The sequence below is a fragment of the Podarcis gaigeae genome (assembly GCF_964106915.1).
Source record: "Podarcis gaigeae genome assembly, chromosome: 6".
In the NCBI taxonomy this organism is placed as follows: Eukaryota; Metazoa; Chordata; class Lepidosauria; order Squamata; family Lacertidae; genus Podarcis; species Podarcis gaigeae.
The window spans coordinates 49,723,675-49,743,678 of NC_139682.1; the positions used below are offsets into that span (position 1 = coordinate 49,723,675).

A 20,004-nucleotide genomic window follows, 5' to 3' on the forward strand; every position below is an offset into this window, starting at 1 on the left:
CACTCATAAGCCAACACCATATTTTATTGTTTAAAAATTATCAACAGTTGTAATAAATTGGAAAAGCAACAAGTACATATCATTTACCTATTTTTTCCAGTTTTGGTAAAACTACAATAGCAATTTGATCAGAAACGATAGATAGATGATAGAGATAGATAGATGATAGATAGATAGATAGATAGATAGATAGATAGATAGATAGATGATAGATAGATAGATAGATAGATAGATAGATGGATGGATGGATGATAGATAGATAGATAAAGATATAGATATAGATATAGATATAGATGGTATAGATATAGATGGTATAGATATAGATAGAGTAATGTTTATCACATCAATAGACAAATTGTAAATATAATGTAGGCTATTGAATAACACTGGCTGGTATGCAACTACGTAACTCAAGGTTGTGTTTTGGCATGCTAGGCATGATAATTTCACTCTCTTCTGCTGCCCCAACCGAGCCAATTGTGGGGGAAGCAGACAGGATAAAGTTCTGTTACCAGGCCTGGCCCAATATATTTTGGCACCTGAGGAAAACTCCCAGAGAGGCACCCCTCTCCCCACTAGGAGAGAAGCATTGAGTGAAGATCTGTGTCAGAAAAAGGGGAGAATAAATATGTACATTGGTATCTGCTGCCCCTGTGAATCCTAGTGCCCATGGTGGTTGCCTCATGGGTGAGCCAACCCTGTCTGTCACATGTGAGAATCCTTGCCACTCATTAGTTGAATCCTGTGCACTTTGTACATGTTTATACACACGCACACACATACACCATTAATCATGATTTAGGTCCCCCTTGAATCAGGCCCCCAGGGCAAGAACTCTGTTTCCCCCACTCTAGTTCCAGCCCTACACACTAGACTTCTTTCTGAGTAAACATACACGTGTATATGATTGCATTGCGATCCTGCTTGACATCTCCAAGATTGCAGGTTCCAAAGAAGACATTGCTTTGAATCACGACAAGATGTGTGCTAGCAAGAATAATTTTTCACAAAGCTCACTCTGATATCTCTTACATAATAAATCCAATAAATCATTGGTTTTAATTTTGCTAGAACCATCCATTCACTGTCAAGCTTGTCTTTTGTCCATTCTCAAACTCTTAATAATGTCCTTATCTCTCTCTGATAAACTATTGACAGTGTTTTCTATCACTATTACTATTTCGTTACAATACGTTTTCCTGCCATATTCACAAATTGGCTTGCTTCTTTGATTCTTCATCTGTAGAGAGTAATGGAATGATGAGATACTTAGAAGCTATTTCCTTTTTACTGGAAACGGCAAACTTTTATTCCTTCTGTTGGTTGGAACTTGCAAATTCTGAGTTACATATTTGGCATGGATGAATATATTGTCTCTTGCTAAATTATTGACTAATGTTCATTGCAGATGACTGCAATATGTGCAGGAAGGAGAGATTACTATAGAACCTGCACCACCACTAGCATGTATGGATGAAATTTTGTTTTTTATATTAACTTTACTAACTGGTAGTATAATAGCCTAGCAGTATCATAAATGGTGTGCATTGATTGCCGTCCTTGAGAAAACCACTACTAAGGTACATCTGCTTTGTTCATATAGCATTTTTATTCTAACATTCTAGCAGTTGCCTTTAGAACAACAAAGCTTGCAATAGAATAGTACGCTTTCTACATACCTCACCGTTGAGAGTAGGGTTAAAAATTTTACTTTAGCACTCTTTTTAGCATACAAATGAGTATTATGATGGCATTCTTCAGGTTTCAATGGTGTTCCCATCCATTTCTGAGAATGTTCTGCATAGAGCTTTGGGTTTTGCTCTGAAATCCCTCCGGACCCTACTCTGAAGGAAGTACATCAGAAATATATGTTCATGAAAAATAAAATCAAGTGAACAGTCAGCTTCCTTGGCAGTAGAAGTTCTCAGAACATGCAAACCGTTTCAACTGTCAAGGAATATTTCAGATGCTTTCAGTTTAAACAGCATTTTAAGGAAATAGAGTGAAAACATCTTTTCACAATTGTCATTTGGTCTGAGTGTCAAAAAGGACGTGGACATCTTTGAAAACATTCTTCTAAGAAAAAAAACGACCCCATAGAAAAAAGTTGGGGGGGGGGAGCCATAATAGTGAGGGTTTTTTTACCTGAGGAAGTACAGTTTGGGGAAGATAAAAACAGTTGTTGGCAGATCCTATGCCTTTTTTTAAAATGTGGGGGTTTTTGGGGGGAGTTATTGGGTCGTTGTTTTTATTTTGATTATGTATTTTGTGGTTTTATATTTTGATTTTAATCTGTGAACCGCCCTGAGACCTCCATGTATAGGGCAACATATATATTCAATTTATTATTATTATTATTATTATTATTAAACCTGAAAATAATTCAGAATCCTTAAACCTGAATAAAACCCTTCAATTAGTGACCCTGTGATTAACTCTGATGGTTTAGATGTCTGGCCACTGTATCACCAGGGTGGATTTTCTATCACATTGGGATGGTAATTGAATTATTTCGAGCATCTTGCATAGTGTGAATTTCTGCAGCCAAACTTACTGACTTTGGTGTAAGTTAGGGCATTTGTGACAATCAAGTGACAATCTGCACTGCATGTAGACATTTAGCTCCTACAAGCCATTCATTAGCTGTTGGCCTTCTCCATAATACACATTGAGCTTTTGGCAAAGGCATGGTTGGTCACCAATAGCAATGCTGGAGAAATCTCAAAAGGGATTAATGATTTTTAGTTGCAGCTGCTGCCACATTCAGATCCCTTCATTAGTCAGCTTGGAATCTGACTTTAAGCAGCTTTACATAGATATATCAGTTTTGTTCTGTGAAAGAATCGTTGGCTTTCTGGTTCTTGACTCGAGAATGTTTGCTATCTCTGGATTTTCCATATGTATATCCACGAAACAAAATGTGCTTGTCTTGTACCATCCTTTATCTTGTGAGGAAAATAAGTTAAATACCTGCAGATTTTCCCCCACTGTTGACTTTCAGTAATGCTACAAGTAGTCTTATGTTATGAATGTCTTATGTTCTTATGTTCTTATGTTCACTGCTGTATTGAGATATCTAACATGGAACTGTGTCTAGTCCTATTCTGTCAGCCATTATGATTTGCTGCGTAACCTGTAGCCCTCCAGTTGCAAGTATCAAGACAAAAGTAGTACCAGAAATGGGTACAAGGCTGTCAAGTGGCTGCATCACACCCACATTTGTGGAGTAAGCCCAGCCCAAAATGTGTGACTATATCTCATTGCAGTTTACTGTGTAGGCAGACCTGTAGTCTAGGAATTTGCTCACACAAATACATAGCCATCTTCAAATAGCTCAAGAGTTGTCACATGGAGGATAGAGGAAGCTTGTTTTCTCCTGCTCTGGAGGCTAGGACCCAAACCAAAGGATTCAAGGTACAAGAAAGGAGACTCCGACTAAACATTAGAAAGAACTTTCTGATAGTAAGAGCTGTTCCACAGTGGAACAGACTCCCACGAGAGGTGGAAGGTTTTTAAGCAGAATGGCCACCTGTCGTGTATGATAAGCTGAGATTCCTGCATTGCAGGGGGCTGAACTAGATGACCCTCAGAGCCCCTTCCAACTCTACAATGTTGTTATTCTATGATTCTTAAGTGTTCAGGTCGGAGCTGTAGGCTGTAAAGGTAGATCACCTAGGCAGCTAGTTAGTTAGCAGGGGTGTTGTACCCTTGTACCCTAGGAGCTGATGTGACCAAGTGCTTTTCTAGTAAAGAAATAAAGTTCCAAACACTTGTGCTGGGCATGCTTGGGATAAATCTTTCTCCCTAGGTCCAAATGTCCCCTGTGACTCAGAAGTGCCCTTTATCAGCTTTGTCTGGTTTGACAGCTGTGACTGCTCCTGGACTTGCATAGGCTGACCACTATAGTCCATGCACTGGTAACCTTGAGGCTGGATTACTGTAATGCGCTCTACATAGGGTTGCCCTTGTGATTGGTTCACAAGCTCCAGCTGGTGCAAAATGCAGTGGCCAAAGTGCTGGTGAGGGCGTCTGGTTGAACCAAGGTCCAGAGTAGCTGGAGTAACTGAAATAATCTACAAGCATATCATTGATTTCCTCAGCTGGCAAAGCTTATTTGATAACAAGAAGGAACCGAGGCTTCAGAATTGTTTTCTCCTTGCCGGTCCTGGGTAAGGGAAGGGTAATGATAGCAATGCACCATGTGGAGATGAGGAAGAAAAGGAGGCAAGAGTAGAAGTGGTATAGCTATAAGAAAGTTTCGCAACCCTTTAGAAAATTTATTGCCACAGCTTCATCAATACACATGCAGAATTGACCTGGGCAGATATTTTAAAAGAATGTTGTTGTGTTACTGTGCTGTCTTAAACACAGATGGTTTTCTGTCTAATGAAGATTAGTTAGATTTCGGAGGTATGGCTTGTAACACACTGCATATTCAGAATATGCCAGATTTTCTTGCTAAACTCTTATAATGAAGATTGAAGGGGAACTGTACCGCACTGTACAGCTAGCTAACTTGGCAATTATAATGAAGTGGTTTGTATTACTATGTTTTGAATGACACAAATCTATTCACAAGGTAAAAACTGCAAATATGTTGTATAGGATTATGCTGCTGAAATGTAGTACAAACTGCACTTCAGCTTACTATCCTAGTGGTGCAGCAATAAAATTAATAGCACATTTGCAAAGCTAAGCAGGGGCTGGTATGGTTTCAAATTGGATGGGGTACCACATGTTGAGATTCCTTCATTTCAAGGGGTTGGACTAGATGACCCTCAGGATCACTTCCAACTCTACAGGAATAAGGACCCAGTGGCCCTCCAGAGGTTGCTGAACTGACAACCCACATCAGCCTCAGCCAGCATGGTCATCCCAATGTTCAGGGATGATGGGAATTGTAGTCCAATGATATCTGGAGCGCTACAGGTTTTCCATCCCTCATTTAGTTAGCATTCTGTATTATACAGAGCATAGACATGCTACAGTGATTTTTACTGAGTGCCACAGAACACATTTCTTAGGTTTCTGTGGCCACAGGAGAGAGAGGCAGAGACAAGACACAAAGACATATATGGATACAGTTTGAATGATTCTATTATAATTCACATGCTGGGAGGGAAGAGTGAATTCTGATTTATGACCGTTTCCTGTCTTATGTCCCTTTACAGTTGCTTTAGTCAGCAAATTCCTCGATGTGGGAAGTACACAGTGAGGGGGGGGTGTGAGTGAGTGAGAGAGAAAGAGCGAGAGAGACAAGAGGGAAATTGCTGGTGCCACACACAATCTTCCTGCTTAGGGTTTGGTTGTTTTTTTGTTTTTTCCCCAAGAGCTCTAGTTCAAATCAAGGTACATTTTGATGATCTCTTTCATGTGTGATAAAGTCTAAGGTTGGCACCAATATGGTGCTAATTTAACAAGAGGGAAATCGTTGGTGCCACAATGGTATAAAATTGTATTAATGCAATGAACTAAACTTCTTTGTCATTTGAGTAGCACCAAACACATCACGTTTGTCAGGTGTTGCAATTGGAAATCATAGTGATATAACTGTTGCAGCCATGCTGGTGTTGGCCTGAAATATTTTGTAGAGCTTAGTCAAAAGAAAACATCTGTAGAGAAAGTGGGGTGCTCAGGAAAGTCTCTTGTGGCCCCTTCCTTGCCCCACTGCTGCACAATTGCTTTATTTTCCAGTAGTGTCTGCCACTACTCTCTTTTGTCGCTCACTTGCAGCCCCAGAAAAGCAGAAAACTGGGGCTGTCCAATTAATGATTCAACTTGGGAGTCCTTGACCAGTGTCCTTTGAGCCTTCAGCCAATCCCTCTTAATTTATGCAAAACATAAAGCCAGTTCTCCAGCCTTCTGCCCCTCCCCATGAATAGAGCAAATATCTGATTTTACCAGCTCTAGTCTTAGACTGCTAATAGGACAAAACCCAAAGTGATGAAGGCACATGAGGATTCCCAAATTCTGAGATTGGCAATTGCACATAGACTCCACTAGTCCAGTTGTGAAACTTTATTAAGAATATCGGCAAGAGAGCAATAAGGTCCAACAGAAATTTTAAAAGCAAAAAATGAACCCGATGACTCCAATACCAGACCATTTCTACCCTAATTACTAACAACACAATGATCTCAGTCCACTTAAGCGTAGGCAGTAAGGATAATCAGTTTCCTGGTAGCATGGAAGATGTGAAATGGGCACTGTGTGATAAAGGGAGGGGACAAAGCTGCAAGGGCCGTTCCAACTTTTAAAGACTCTGTTCTCTCTCCTTGAAGGGAGTGGCCCCGTCTCTTTCTAACCAAAGAGAGCCACTGTCAGTTTGCCAGGTGTGTCACATTTTTCCAACCTGCACCTCAAGGCATTCATTCAAGAGTTTTGAATACTTGGTGGACATACCTGAGATACATGACAACTTGGTTTACAGGAAATGGTGGGAGGCCTTTGTCACAGCATCTACTTCCTGTGACTGGGCTGTAGGGAATTAAGTAATTCCACTTAGAGATAGATTAAAATGTAATGTTTAGGTCTTAGCAAGGAAGCGTTGACTGCTGTGGTCAGGATGGTCTCCTGTGGCATGTGGATTTAAATCACCAATGGATTTCTATATGAATAAGAAAGAAATACAGCAGCCTATTATAAATAATAGAATATGGTAATATAACTGCTGCATACAACAATTCCACAGCCTTGACAGCACAGCTGTTAAGAGTTAGGATTTTAAAATATGTACAATCCTTTGTCAACAGAGTTAAGAATGGCAACATTACATGGCTTATTTCTGCATGAGAGTATTTTGTGGGGGAATTTAATGACAAACTGTTCTGCATTTTGACCTTTCATAAATATTCTGGGCTTTTGCATCTTCCAGTGAATTGGTGAGATTCTCAAATTAAGACATGCAGAATCTTAATGGCTACTCTGACATTTTGCTAGACCTGGCTGGCTGAGTACCTGAACTTGATTAGTTTTCTAATGTGCTTGCTCTGCCAAGCCTGAGACACCAGTGTTCGGGGTAGTTTAGTTTTCTGTAAAGTGATTGCACTGCAAACCTCTTTCCAATTAAAAGGTGATGCTGTTCAGGTAATGGAAAGTTGTTTTATTGTTCCTGTCCCTTGGTATGCATGAAAGCAGTAAGGTTTTAGGAAAGTGATATAGCTTGTATTTTTGTAGCTCTTTATTTTATACAGCAGGTATTTATCTTCAAAAATGTAGGAAAACTCTTATGTGCCTAGCTAACTGGGTGACAGAGAACATTGATCACAAAGACACCCCCTGCATTAAACATTGTGAGAAGAAAAGGTTTTCTGTTTCCAAAGATGATAGGGCTACTGTTTTATTTTAAGACCAAAGTGATACAAGATGATGCTGGCCAGTTGTGGCAACCAAGTACTCAGGTTAATGCCCAATTCCAAGCTGATATAATGAGTAATTATTTTCCCCATGCAAACTAATTGCCTCCTTTTTGCTCTATTAATGCATCTTCCAATTAGGATATCCAATTCAAATCTTAGTAAGTATGTCATAGTGGGAAGCTTTTGGACTTCCCATAGGCATCTGGTCACTGTGAGAACAGGATGCTGGACTTGATGGGCTAAGCAGGATGAATCAAGCAGGCTCTTCTTATAATGAGCTGAAAAAAGATAAATTGGGGAAAATAATTGTCAAAACTATAGAATAGGTAAGTTTGCTCACTTCCTTAAGATATTTTTAAAAGAAAAATAAACCTCTAGAACACTGCATTTGGGCACTGATAATCAGTTGAGAAGGTAACTTGAAGTGTCAGAATTGGGGTATAGGGTGCAAGGTGCTGTTGAGGCATGCTGAGAAATATACTTGCTGATTCCCATTTTCCAGTCTGCAGTAAAAAGTCTGAATAGAACTGAATAGTTGCTGATTGTGTCTCCATATTTGGCAGTAGATCACAAATCTGATTTATAGCATTTGCTTGGCTTTCAGCAAGCAGTAAATGCATTGCTTAATTATTCATGGCAGATGTATTATTGCAGAAAATTAAGACATCAAGAAACAAGTAAAAGCTGTTACCGAAGAAAGCGATAAACAAAGCTAAAAGTGGAAAGAGCTGTTGGGTGATACTCCTGAAGCATCAGGGGCTGGCCCTCAAGAATAGATGTTTCACACCTTCTGAAAATAATTGGTTAAACTTCCCAACTCCTTAAGCATCTCACTAGTCACACTTAATTAATAGTGTTATATTAGCTCGCAAGTTAGATTTAATTTGTTTAATGTGTCATTTGAATTATCACATTTACAAATGTGAGAACCCCACCCCCCACCCTGCTATTGTCACTTTCAGCACCGAAATGTGTATAAACAAATTCTCATTTTCTAGGTATTAACATCCTTGATTACTGTGAAAAACTTGTGCAGAATCTATCTTAGGAAGGTATTGCAAAATAAAATTAAAATGCCAAGGGGGTTTATCCTTAGTACTTCACTATTTTCCACAGCACTACATTATTGTGTCTTCCCTTTCAAGATGTGCTCTTAAGAGCCCTCCAGCCCCCCACGTGTTCTTGAACTCCATCAGCTCCAGCCAAAATGACCAATGGTCAGAAGTTGTAAACCAACAACATCTGGAATGCTGGAGGCTTGCCTGAGTTAAAAGCTCCAACTTTTAGAGGAAGGGAAATTGTTCAACCCTGCTGGTTTCACAGAACCTTCCTGGAATTATCTGGCTTGCTACTGCTGGAAAAGAAACAATTATATATATAAAAAAGGGATGCTTGTAGAGTAATTCTTGGCTGCTGTTATGTTCTGGCACTAAGAATTGCATCACCTCCACTCTGATAACACCGTCACATAGACAGCTCTGTGAATGAACCAGAGATTATAATATCAGACACCAAATTTGGAGAGTGGGAAGGGGCTGGCAATATTGGTCTACTCATGAAGCTATGGCACTTCATTGCAGAAGATAAATGAAACAAGGTAGGAATAATAATAATTATTATTATTATTATTATTATTATTATTATTATTATTTATACCCCGCCCTCCCCAGCCAGAGCCGGGCTCAGGGCAGCTAACACCAATAAAATTACAATAAAACATAATGGGGGGGGGGGACACACACACAAAAAACCACCAGTTTATTAAAATACGGGTTAAAATACAATTTAAAATGCAGCCTCATTTTAATAGTAGCCCATAAATCAAAACCATAAGTGTCAGACTGAGTCCAAACCAAAGGCCAGGCGGAACAGCTCTGTCTTACAGGCCCTGCGGAAAGTTGTCAAGTCCCACAGGGCCCTAGTCTCTTGTGACAGAGCGTAGTCGGGGCCAGTACTGAAAAGGCCCTAGTCCTAGTTGAGACCAATCTAACCACCTTGTGACTTGGGACCTCCAAAGTATTTTTATTTGTGGACCTTAATGTCCTCCGTGGGGCATACCAGGAGAGGAAGTCCTGTAGGTACAAGGGTCCTAGGCCACATAGGGCTTTAAAGGTCAAAACTAGCACCTTAAACCTGACCCTGTACTCCACCAGGAGCCAGTGCAGCTGGTAAAGCACTGGATGAATGTGATCCTGTGGCAAGGACCCCGTAAGGAGCCTCGCCGCGGCATTCTGCACTCGCTGGAGTTTCTGGTCAACTACAAGGGCAGCCCCGCATAGAGTGAGTTACAGTAATCAAGCTTGGAGGTGACCGTCGCATGGATCACTGAAGACTACAGTATCTGATGACAGCCCAAAGAGGTTCCTAAAATAACTGTAGACACGCCTCCCTTAGGGACAGGGAAAGAGGCCTTGTTTGGCCCACATATGTGGTAACTGAGGCCTTTCTTCAGATAAGAGATGTCAAATTTCAGTACATGTGAATGAAGGGATATTGGGTAAAGAGTGTGGGAGGCTGGTATGGGAAATAGTGAGTGAAGTTAAGAATGACTTGGTAAGAATTATGATGTTAGTGAAAGAATACTAGTTACTATGCGAATCTCTTCGTTTCTGTCATTTAATAAAACTTGACTAAAGTCTGAAACAGAATTCTCCAGACATCTCTAGGGACAAATTGTTTAAAGACAAAGTTTGTCACAGGGAGAGCCAAAGAGGCATACATGGAATATTAGCAAAAATCTTAGCCCTTCCTGGGTTTCCATGAATCCCTGCTCCAAACTTGATGGTTTTCCTTATAGTTTGTGATGGGCTCCTGAGGTATCCCACAAAACATCAATATGTGATCTATGTTTGTATCACAAACCTAGTTCTCTTAGTCCCTTAGTAAAAACTCAAACATTTCAGCTGAACCTTTAATCCTTAGCATCATGTCAGAATATAAATGCTTCTATTATGAAGAACATCAAATATGTATTCTATAATACTTTCCGATATATACTAACACAATTGGAAAATTGTAAGGCTGTGTTGGAGGCATGTTGTTGAGGTCCCTTAATTTCTCCCCCCCTCCTCTCTTCCTGCCCCCTAGTAGCATGGCAGTGTTGCTTCAGCAGAATTTGAATTATTTGGGGTTTGTGTTTATCATAACCATAAATAAACAATCTGATAGGCTAAGGAGACAGTATTTCATTGAAGGCTGTTTTATCTTTTTTTAAAAACAACACCACTTAAAAATATTCACTATGTTTAAAAATAGACCAAGTATGAGCCTGAGTATGCCTTGAAGACTGTGAAACTTGAACCAGTAAATGATTTGACATGTCTCAATAACATTTGGATCTAAAATACGTATGAGGGAAGCTGCAGTAAAATTCATCTATTTATTAAAATCTATCCTGCTTACCCAGGCAATTAGCCTCCACAAAGTGATTTACAATATAACCAAATTAGCATACATAGTTTTAAAGACAACCATTATAAAAACATTTTAAAATACAAAACACATATGAAACGTGTTAAACTTAAATCAGCGCTACAAACATCGCAATCCAGACCGGCAAACCAGACGGGAATAATAGAAACAAGGTTTGGCAATCTTTTGGGGCCTGTGGGCACACTTGCAAAATGACAGCACTTTCTGTAAGGAGCGCTACACATATACCACAACCTGTTCTATTAGCTATAGGAGAATATGTCTTTCAAGCCCAGTTTCAGTGGAGGGTGGGTGGCAGAGAAAGTCTCTGAGTATCATTGGCAGTCCCTGCACTAAGGCAAAGGTCTGCTTTATTTAGGTAGGGTTTTAGCTGGCAAATCAGCTGCCAAAGCTGATAAAAAGTACTCCTGGTAACGACTGCCACCAGTAGTATTGGATCCAAGAAGACCCCCAGGCTGTGGGCATGGTCATTTGGCATGCAGTACTTCCAAGTCTGCAGATTTCCACACCTGCATTACCTCCACCTTACCTGGATTAAGCTTCAGCCTGTTTGCCCTCATTCATATCAAAACTCTCTGCAGACACAGAATATCCGCAGCCTCACTGGAACAACGTGTGGAAACAAGAAGTAGAGTTGAATTTCACATGCTTATTGATGACATTTTAGCTCAAACCAGGAGATAACTTCCTCAAGTGGCTTTGTATAGATAGATAAATGGGGGGCACGGTGGACTGCTGAGGCATCCCATGGGACATGGAGCAAAACAGTATTCCCGCAGCATCAAAAGGAGAAAGGATGGGAGGCATTATAACATCAGACTGTCAGGTGTGTGTGCAGGAGCCAGGCCCTGTGACGAATAGGACTGTGCAGGACTGGGGCCTTCCTAAGTTTGTTCTGATGAGGCAAGGCACGGCCTCACAGGTGAGGCTGATTGGTAACTCACAGCACCTGGTGGCAAGAGCAGGAAAGGGATATAAGGTCAGCATTTCCCTTCAGCTCTTTGCCACAGCAACACATTCCCTGCCTTTCTGCATTTGACTCCTTGCTTCTTGATCCTTGGACCCCTGACTTTGTAACTCCTTGCTTCCTGACCCTTGGCTTCTTGACTCCCGGCTCTCTGACCCTCAGACTCTTGACTTTCTGACTCCTGTTCCTGCTCCCACCCCACCATCTTGCCCCCGGTCCCGACGCCCCCAGTCGGGACTTCGATCACCCGTGAACCAGACGTGACACAAACACCTACCAATCTTACTCTGTCTTGATGGCATGGTTTTTTAAGCTGTAAGTAATGGGACGCAGGTGGCGCTGTGGGCTAAAGCCTCAGCGCCTAGGACTTGCCGATCGAAAGGTCGGCGGTTCGAATCCCTGCGGTGGGGTGCGCTCCCGCTGCTCGGTCCCAGCGCCTGCCAACCTAGCAGTTTGAAAGCACCCCCGGGTGCAAGTAGATAAATAGGGACCGCTTACCAGCAGGAAGGTAAACGGCGTTTCCGTGTGCGGCTCTGGCTCGCCAGAGCAGCGATGTCACGCTGGCCACGTGACCCGGAAGTGTCTCCGGACAGCGCTGGCCCCTGGCCTCTTAAGTGAGATGGGCGCACAACCCCAGAGTCTGTCAAGACTGGCCCGTATGGGCAGGGGTACCTTTACCTTTTAATATTTAATAAAGTTAGGAATAATATTAATAAATATACAGGAATAGCTAAGGCAGAGGAGGGCATTTGTGTGGAATTCTCTGTTCCCAATGAGAACCCTTATATCCCAGGACGATCACTGAGATAATCTGTAGGAATGTCTCCGGTCTTTTCCACATTCTGTGGCTACTGAACATGCTCAATCTTACTGGGCTATTTAGTGGAGTTCTTCTGTAACTGTAGTTTGTTTTGTTTATAAATGTTTTGTTTTACGTCTGCAGACCTTGAGGCTCACCCTGAACAGTCAGACATCTCACTCTTGTTTCTCCATGACCCCATTTTGACTAGAAGTGTTGGCCAGGGTTAGTGCTTTTCTCTAGAGCATGGTGCCAGTTTAATGTCTAACCACCCCTCCCCCCCAGTATAAAATCATAGTTTGAGGTATATTTCCCCCCAAGCTTGTACTGCAGTTCTTAATTCTTCTTGTTTGTAATTTGTATTATATTTTATATTCCATTTCTGTACCCTGCATGGATATTCTCTGAATGTAGAGCAGTTCTGAGATCTGAACTCTTAACTCAGTAAATGATTACTCGTGAGGAGAGATGTTACCTACAAATGGCAACTATTTAGAAGTCTGTCAGTGGCTACTAGCCATGATAGCTGTACTCTGCCTCCATGGTTAGAGGCAGTATGCTTCTGAATACAAGTTGTAGGAAATTGCAGGAGGGGAAAGTGCTTCTTCAGTGTTTATGAGCTTCCCATAGGCTTCTGATTGGCCACTGTGAAAACAAACTACTTGACTAAATGGACTATTGGCTCTTCTTATGTCCTTAAGGCAATTTCCCAGTTGAAGTAGGAATAATTAATGAGAGTGTAAATAAATAAAATGTTGCATACCAGAGTTGTAGGCTACCAAGGGTAAACAAAGTTCCAAAATGATAACTGGGTTTGGGGGTGCGTTGGATGGGGGAGCAGCTCTTAATTTTTCTTAACTTTGTCTTAATTGTGCATTTAATGGCATCTAGGTTTTTATTTTCTTCATTGAAAAATAATAAAAACAAAGCTTCCCAAATGAAGTTTTGGGTTAAAACAGAAGTCCTTTGGTCGCAGAACATTTGTTTATTTAATGATAGCATTTCATGAATTTATCTTTCAGGATTATGTACAAAGCAAGGCATGACTTATACAGAACTATTTAAGAGCCACGGTTGTTTACCTAACCCACAGGTTAAATTCTTGTCTGTACCTAGCTTTACATTGGAAAGGTGTGGTAAGTGATTAGGAGCAGGAGAAGAACATAAAAATATTAGCAGAAGCTATAAATCTATTTTGTGTCTTTATTTACCCAGAATGGCATGGAGCTTTTAAAGCAAAAAGTATTCCCTATCTAAAATTATGCAAGCAAAACAGACTTTATAAGACTGCCTCTTTGCTGAAGCTTACACTGTTCTGACGTTGTCCTGATGTTTTCTGCAGAAGCTGCTTCAGTGACTGAAGTCTGACAGATGGCTTTAAAGGGAGCAATAACAACAAGGCTCCTTTTGCAAAACAAATGCTGCAATTGTGACTTGAGGTTGAGATGATTAATAAAAGTTTTTATAATTCAGGCAAAACTTGTTTTTCCAATTCCCATGAGATCCAGCAGTGACAGACTGTCTGGAAGAAGTAACAAACTGACTGTGCTGACTGTGTGATGGATTAAAAATATATACGATAAACAAATTTATCCAATCCAAGAGATATTCTGTGGGTCAACTCTGGTACCATATCTGTACAAGTTCAGGAAACATTGCAGACTAACGAGAAAAAGAGCAATCTATCCAGCTTGGCCTTCAAGCTAATGAGGAGGCTGCTGGTAAAGGATGCTATTTGGTGGCGGTGTAATAGCATCTCCTTCTTGCACATGCATGCTGATCTGCTGAAAAAATTTTACAGTACAAGAGAAGACATGGCGCTCTGTACACTTCAACAAACAAGCTACTTGAATAGCTGAAAAATTGACCCCATTTATAAAATATTGGAACTTGAATGTTGATCTTAACTAATCTAGTAAGGAATAGAATAATAGAATCGAATTATGTGATTTTATGTTCTTACATGGGGGAGAACTTAAAACTGGGTTTGAGTCCCAACCCTCCAGAGCAGGGGAGAACAAGCTTGTTCCCTCTTTCATGTGACAGCCCTTAAGCTTTTTGAAGATGGCTATCATATCTCCTCTCAGTCTCCTCTTTTCCAGGCTAAACAAACCCAACTCCTTCAAGCTCTCCTCATAAGGCTTGGTTTCCAGACTTGACTTAGTTCAACAGGTAGACTGGGGAGAAGTAAAGCAGCTGCAGGCTCCTTTCCAGGACCTCATATGTATGATGTGCAAATCAGAGCAATGTGGATCTTGTTTCTCTCTTACGCAGAAGGGAAAGGCGAGGCACTGTGACTCATTTGGTGTAAGTTAATTTATGCATATTGAGAGCCATTTTCCATATATGACATCAAACCTTGGTTTACCAGTGAGTACATATTTGTTAGGAAGCTGTAGTCAATACCAGCTTTCTCACACGTGTATCTGTATGGAATATTTGCTTGAATACATGCTTATAGTTGCACTTCATGTTCTCAGGAGACCAGGTATACACTTAGGATTTCTTCTTATTGAGGAAAGCATCACATCGGGAGAAAATAAAATATAGAAAAGTGGCTTCAATCTACAGATTTTTGACGCCAATTTTACAGCCTTGGAACACAACAGTTGGCCTCTGGGTTGACTGAAAGTGGGCCATAGTATCACATTGTAGTAACAGCAGTACAGAGCCTCATAACACCATAGAGCTTTCATGGATTAGAACTCACTTCATGCATTGATGAAGTGTGCTCTAGCCCATGAAGACTTATTTCACAAAATATTTATTTGCCTTTATTGTTGTAGCTGCAAAAGGCTAACATGACTAATTCTCTGGAATTTGTGATTAGCTGCAGATACTGCTTTTCTGATCGTTAAGCCTTAATAGCCTTGGCAAGCAATATAGTCAACTGTGATAGTGTTGCTGTGCTATTTCTGGGGTAGAAACAACTCTGAAGTGCCATTGCATCTCTGTGGGATGTTCTTTTCTCCTGTTTCTTTCATTATAAGTTGGCAAGCAGGCAGTTAAGTATCAAAAAATGTCTGCGTAAGGCTTTCTTAGTTCAGTGTTCCTGCATTACAACAGCTGTGGCTTGCTCTGGATGGGACTGAAGCTAACCATCCCACCCTCTTTGCCCTTCTTTCCATCTCTCATACTTAAATATGGATAAAGATTGGAATTTGGTCGAAGAGAAACCTCAGTTTTGTCTGTCGGGGCACCTTATTTTTGTCTAGTACATGTCAGTTTAAAGTGCTGACTCTGAGGGAAACTAATCTTTTTAAAAAGATTAGAACAATCAGAGCTTATTTAATGATGCATAAGGAAGACAGACTTCTGCTGAAATGCATCTTAGCGAAATCCTCAAAATATTTCTGTGAGCTGCCCCACATCAAACGCTGTGACGCCAGATTCCGTGTGTGTCACTATGACCTCCACATAGAACTTCAAAATCCTCATCGTTTCAGTTTGACTTGAGATGCTCTGGCTTAAACCTCACAAACGAGCGGAGATCAAAGTACTTCCCTGGGAAAACTTCTGTTTAAATATATTGATGTTTTAAATCTAATGCCACAGATGTTTTCTCAGTCCCCAAAGAGCACCCTTGCAGAAATAAAACAACTTGCATGTGTAGACATCTGCAAGAGAAAAAGAAAAGAAAATCTGTCCTTCAGATGATTTCTTACAAGTCCTAGAAGTATGGTATTTCTGGTTCTTTCTCTTTTTCTATGTGAAGGTGTATTTAAACTATTAGATCTTTAGGCACCAGCTTGTTGTTGCACATTCTCCTGTTTCTAGAAAACCACTTTGTCCACTTACCTTTCGGAGAGAAGATCACACAGTGGGAAATTTAGGCAGTAATTTTGTACATCCCATGCATCCTCAATCTAAAAGATATTGGGGTTATTTTGATATTGCTTATTGACGGGACATAGAAAATATTGGAACATAATAGTAGTTTATGCCACACTTCTATCTACCGTATTTTTCCCTCTATAACACGCAGATTTTTTCTCCTAAAAAGTAAGGGGAAATGTCTGTGCGTGTTATAGAGCGAATGTGTGGTCCCTGGAGCCGTTTGTCCCAAGTGCATGGCAAAAATCAGGCAAAAATCATATTGCGCCGTCACGGAGGAGAGGAGGCTGCTGCTTTCCTGCATTCTGCCTCAGGGTCTTACTGCCCACCCTGTTCTGTTTCGGTTGCTGTTTGCTCAGACGGAACAAAGAGCAGTGAAATCCCCTCCCCTCCAGGCAAGTAGAGAGGAAAGCAGAGCGTCCGTGCTCCGGTGCTGCTGCTGCGTCTGGGGACTCGGCAGGCAGCGGAAAACATGCAGATGAGAGAGAGAGAGAGAGAGAGAGAGAGAGAGAGAGGGCTGGCTTGAGTGGGTGGGTGGACTTTTGCCTCCCCCCCCCCTTTAAACCCCTCTCCTGCATTCTTAGCCAGCTGCTTCTCCGCACACCCCTCTCGTGCTCCTTGACCCTTCTATATTTTTCCTTCCCTCCCCACTTAAAACGTGGTTACAAAGCATGGATCCACATGGATCCTCAGGATCTTTGCATTGGGTCATCCCAAATTCACCATCAGATCACATAGCAATGATCTGATGCAAAAACAGGGCTGCAATGGTGCAAAAACATGGTTACAAAGCATGGATCCACATGGATCCTCAGGATCTTTGCATTGGGTCACCCCAAATTCACCATCAGATCACATAGCATGTCCATGGCTACAGCCTGCCCCCCAAAAATCACGCACCCACTGTTGCCTGGGGCTGCAATGGTGCAGAAACGTGGTTACAAAGCATGGATCCACATGGATCCTCAGGATCTTTGCATTGGGTCAGCCCAAATTCACCATTAGAGCACATAGCATGTCCATGGCTACAGCCTGCCCCCCAAAAATCACACACCCACTGTTGCCTGGGGCTGCAATGGTGCAAAAACATGGTTACAAAGCATGGATCCACAGGGATTCTCAGGATTTTTGCATTGGGTCACCCCAAATTCACCATCAGATCACATGTCTGTGGCCACAGCATGAAGCACAAAAATGATACATCCACTGTTTCATTCAGAATGTTTTTTCCCTTGTTTTCCTCCTCTAAAAACCATGTGCGTGTTATGGTCAGGTGCGTGTTATAGGGCGAAAAATACGGTAATAGTTTTTTCAGATTTTTTCAACCCAACTGTTTTAAGCACTGTCTGTGCTTAAGCACTAGATCTTAGGACTGCTTTATATATATCCGAGTGTTTTATTGTTAAACTAAGCAGGAAAATTGTATTTGGAAGACCATTAATAATTACTAAAGCAGCCACAGATTTGGGTGGTTAGTTCAAATCAATATTTGACATTCACATTTAGACACATTGCCTTGTTGTTTTCCTGTCCCACTTTTGCTCAGCTTCCAAAAATCTCTTGCTTGTCCATTCCATTTTATACTGATATCACAGCTCCCGATTTTTCCTCTGATCTTCTGATCTTTTTTTCCACCTCTACATATACTTCAGTAATGATTCTCTCAGATCCCTGCTTCTGATCTTTCTTCTCACACAGCTTTCCAGACCTCACCTTCTCTACTAGACTATATGCCAATAGCATACCTGGTATACCTAGATCTCATGTGAGGCCTTTATCTAGCAAAGCTGACACTTTCCTTACAGAATCCACACTGTTTATAAACATTGGCACATTCATCCTGAGTTGGTTGGATATGTGCAATTCAGTCCAGGGGCTTTCAAACAATAACATCTTTAGCCTTTTCAGTGTATAATTTTAACATTTAATTATTTGTACTTGGGGCTTATGGGCTGTTAGGGGTAGTACCTCTGGTGGGGGATACATTGTGCCCCTTCTGGGGTAGTTTTGTCCACCTTTGGTCCCCACCCTGCGATCACCTCTCACCTGTGGTCCCTAGAAGCTCCTAGAAGCATGTGACAGTGGCCATACCCTGGGAACAGCTAAAGCAGGTGAGAGTAGCCGATGGGCCTCAAATCCTCCATGAATTAGGGACTTCCCCTGCATTCGGAAACAGACTCCAGCAGATGGAGCAGGCAAGACCAATAGTGGGTCCAAAGGTCAAAAAGGCAGTTTCTGCATGTGTTGTAGAGGGAAGTGAGGGACAGATGGGGCTTGTCAACCTGGGAAAATAGCCTATCCAGGAGAAGGGAAACACTGATCCTAAACCTCCTTTGCCTTGCAGGATATCTTTGGGAGATAAAAGCTAAGGAATAAACCCTACACAAATCTGGAGAGGTCCCTTAAGATGGTTGGATGGCACTATGTATGCCTTCCAGCAACTCCTGTACCCAAGGTGGTGCCAAATGTATTGCTCTGCTTTCCTTTGAACTACACCAGTGAGGCCATGAGAGAGAACATGGCATCTGGGTAGCCCAGTACCTCCATACACACTGCTCAGGCTTGTGTTGTGGGGAGATCACTTTGGTGCTGATAACTTGTTGGTTTGTCTTTACCGCCGGAGGCACAATTCATTGTTCCTCGAAACAGGCAGATGCCAACAACAATTTGTACTTATAGCTCACCCTTCACCAAATGATCTCAGGACAGGCTACAGAGATAGCATAATTAGAATAAATGCTATTTACATTAATTTGAAACTAAGACTGTCCAAAACAACAAAAAAGCAGCACAGTACAGCAGTGCAGAAGAATAGAAGATAACCACTCAACTAAAGGCCTCAATAAAGATGTGTGCCTTACTTAATCAGCAAAGAGGATACAATCACAATATAAGGAGGGGAGGTTGTCCCACAACCTGGAGGCCACCACAGAAAAGGCTGTCTCATGCGCCACAACCTTTTAAACCAGTTCTAACCTTTTTAGAACTAAAATACCCAGCAGATGAAGTTAGACAACAGATCAACAGAGCCAGACTGATACCCAGAGAGAACTTGCTGCAAGACAGACCCAAAAAAGAAAATAACAGAACACCTCTAGTCATCACATACAGCTCCCAAGTTAAAACAGTACAACGCATCATCAGAGATCTACAACCTCTCCTGGACAATGACAGTTCTCTTTCTCAAGCTCTGGGAGGAAGACCTTTCATTGCCTACAGACAGCCACCCAATCTTAAACAACTCCTAACCCACAATAATACTACAACCAGACTTAACACGGACACTGGCACCAGAGCCTGCAATAAACCCAGATGCCAACTTTGCTGCCACATACACCCGGACAACACCATTACTGGCCCCAACAACATCACACATGCCATCTCGGGACTATTTAATTGCTCATTGTCTAACATTGTGTATGCCATCAAATGCCAACAGTGTCCTTCAGCTCTCTATATTGGACAAACAGGCCAAACCTTACGCCAAAGAATAAACGGACATAAATCTGACATCAGGAATCACAAGACAGAGAAACCAGCAGGAGAACACTTCAATCTCCCAGGACATTCTATACAAGATCTCAAAGTAGCTGTTTTACTACAAAGGAATTTCA

The 20,004-nt window shown here is 41.4% G+C and overlaps 1 protein-coding gene and 2 long non-coding RNA genes across 23 annotated transcripts in view; 2 read left to right on the forward strand and 1 right to left on the reverse strand.

Annotated features, from left to right (window-relative positions):
- The window catches only part of PTPRF (protein tyrosine phosphatase receptor type F), a 485,633-nt gene that overhangs the window by 212,691 nt on the left and 252,938 nt on the right, over positions 1 to 20,004 (forward strand). The gene's annotated exons all lie outside the window — the stretch shown is intronic.
- The window catches only part of LOC310846181, a 394,522-nt gene that overhangs the window by 95,650 nt on the left and 278,868 nt on the right, over positions 1 to 20,004 (reverse strand). The gene's annotated exons all lie outside the window — the stretch shown is intronic.
- Positions 377 to 8,432, forward strand: LOC310846186. The gene is made up of 2 exons (XR_014565190.1): positions 377 to 3,479; positions 3,696 to 8,432. It is a non-coding gene; the product is annotated as an uncharacterized lncRNA (long non-coding RNA).